Raw genomic sequence first — 3,194 nt, forward strand, 5'->3', positions numbered from 1 at the left:
AAGATTTCTGCGATGAGGGAGTCAAACGAGAAGGGCATAATCAAACTAGAATTGTGTACTGGGAATTTTTTCGATTCTATTTTCTCTCTTAGAACCTTTTTTAAATGCCTCTTCTGCCCCTTTTTCAAAAAACTTAACATAACCCAATAAAAATGTTCATCCAAGCTGCTCCTTTGCAGGCGCCTCTTGTCCTTTTCACAGTTCTCTATTGTCTTTTCACCGCTTTCTCTTGTCAACCATTGTTAACTTGAAAACCAAAAGACGAATCAAAAACAAAACAAAATTAAATTAAAAATTCAAATACCGAAATCTGAATGATGTTAAATTTTTTCTCTGAATTTCTAACTTTCTTTTTCAAAATTCAAAATTCTTTCTCTTGTTTTTTCTTCTTTTTTTTAATCAAATAATATTTTCTACAAACTGTTACCTGTGTGCAGCACTCTAAACCACTAAATGCATGCATTAATGGCTACTTTGATAAACTGTAAACATCAAGAGGATGAACTATGTTAATAAGATCACTAAATTTCGAAAATGAAGCAAAATAATTTAGTAAAAAGCTTGCTCTTTGGGTAAAGTTTGCAATTTAATAGATGCATCTATCATGATCATTATCATCTTAACGAAAAATATCGTCCTTCCGCACATTAAGTTTGCAATAAAGACATTCATGGGGACAATATTTAACAAACAGCGTCACAATGTACTGAAACCAAATTAAACAATTCTTGGTTTTTTTAAATTAAATAATATTTGATCAAAAAACTGAAATTTTGCTGGGAAATGTGGACCTTTTCAGGTAATAAATCGCTGTGTTTTTCATATCATCCTTGCGTCATTTCTAGCTTTATCTTCTTCACTCTCCATTAAACGCGCAAATAAAAACTGAAAATATCCTACTCCGAGGGAAATATTCTGGCATGTGCTTTTCAGTTGTTCTGACAGTATTAACATTCACTTTAACAAGCCCGGGTTCACTCTAGTTTTTTATGATGAAATTTTAGTGATGATTCTTTCTCTCCTTTCTTAAAATATTGAATATTTTTTTAATCTGGTATACATTATAATGTAATATAATGGAATATATAAATATTGGAATAGATACATTTTTAGTTAAAAAAATTTATTTTCACTAAAAAAAGATTTTCCATAAAATTGTTATATCTTCAACAAATATAAGAAAAGTTAAATAAAGTAGTTCCATCTGAAACCAGGCAGTTTCATTTTTTATCTAAAACAGTAATTTTTTACTAAAAAAAAGAATTTTCAAGAAAATAGTTCAATCTTCAACCAATGTCTGGAATTCTTAGAAAATTAGTAGTTTAATTTTCAACCAAATAGTTCAATTAAAAACCATCAATTTAAAACCAAAAATAGAATAGTTATATCATTTAAAAAATTATTTTTTGGCCATCAAAAACTTAATTTTCGACAAAAATTATTGCTTAAAAAATCCCTTGATTTCTTATAATTTATTTTAAAATCCTACGAATCCCTTAATTCTGGACGATTTTAAAACAAAATACATAAATTTTGAACCAAAAATTGAATAGATAATATTTCAGTTAAAAACAAATTTTACGATCAAGACTCGAATTTGCCACAAAAACTCGCTTATCTTTTTCAATCCCTTCAAATCTTAGAAATCCCTTAAGGCCTTATACTTTATTTTAAGACCCTATGAATCCCTTCATCCTGGACGAATTTATAACAAAATATATAAATTTGTAATCAAATTATTTAATTATCAACTAAGAAAGATAAATTTTAAACCAAAAATATAATAGTTACATTTTCACTTTAAAAAATTTATTTTGGACCATAAAAAACGAATTTTCATAAAAAAACACGTGAATCGTTTTAAATTCCTTTAAAAATTTGAAACCTTTTATCATGCGTAGGAATTTATTGGAATCTTATAATTTATTTTAAAATCCTATTATCACCTAGAGCTGTCGAAATCCCTTGAAACCCTTGAAATTCTTAGAAATCCTTTTAAATTTCATTATATTCATTCCCTAAAGTTCTGTAGCTAAAAAACTTTGAAGATCCTTTTAAATCACTTGGAATTCTTAAATTCCCTTAAATCTAGTGAAATATCTAGTAATCCCACGAAAAATGATAAAATCGTTGGAAGACTATGAAATTTCTCTAAATCTGACAAAATCTGATAAAGCCGTTTGAAATCCCTTGAAGTCTGTCATATTTCTGTAAATTCCTTGATAGCTTTAAAAGCCCTTGGATTTCACCGAAATATATTACAAACCCTTGAATTCTGTTGAAATCCAATAAAATTCCTTAAACTAGCTCCATTTTTGTGTAAACCTTTAAAATCTATATAAATTTTGGGAAATCCTTATAAATAATTTGAAATCTCATCAAACATTTTGAAATCTTTAGTATCTTTCAAAATTAATATAAAAAATGTTTAAATATTTAAACTCCTCTGGGACCCCATACCATCTATATGATTTACTCCCTAAAGTTCTATATAGAAATTCTTTGGAATTTCCCTTAAATCCATAACAATCCTTTTATGTACATTTTTAACTAAACCTAAAATTCTTTCGAGAATTTTCGAAATCCTTTTAAAGAATTAGGAAAGGGAGGGATTACAGGGGAAGTAATATGGGGGACAGAATGGTAAGGGAGAATGAGATGATATGTAGTAGGGAAGTGAAGGTGAGTAATAGAGGGGAAGCAGGGGAAGTAAATTGAGTTGTGAGAACGTACGGCAAAGAGATGTGGAGAGGGAAAGTGAAGGAAGGGAAGTGTGAGGTGATAGAGGTGGAGAAGGAGAAGGGAATGGAATGGTTGATAGAGACGTATCTTGGGAAAGGGCGGACGGAGAAGAGGAAGTAAGGTGATGGTTAGTAGGGAAGCGAGAATGAGTAGGGGAGAAGTAGGTTAAGAAAACTGCGGCGAGAGAAAGTATATGAAGAAAAGTGAGGGGAAATGAAGGTGGAGTAGGAGAAGGAATTAACATGGGTGGTAGGAAAACTCACGAGAGAGGAAGTAGATGAGAGATTAGTAGAGGAAGGGAGAGGAAGGTAGGGGAAATAGGGAGAGAACGAGAGGAGGGATAGGTAGGGGGGTAGAAGCGGAATTATGAGATGGTGAGTAGAAGAAAGGATGAGAGTAGGAAAAAGGAGAAAAGAAGGGGAAAGGACGAGAGTAGGGGGAAGTAGGAGAGT

The sequence above is a fragment of the Belonocnema kinseyi genome, chromosome 7 (genome assembly GCF_010883055.1).
Source record: "Belonocnema kinseyi isolate 2016_QV_RU_SX_M_011 chromosome 7, B_treatae_v1, whole genome shotgun sequence".
NCBI lineage: Eukaryota > Metazoa > Arthropoda > Insecta > Hymenoptera > Cynipidae > Belonocnema > Belonocnema kinseyi.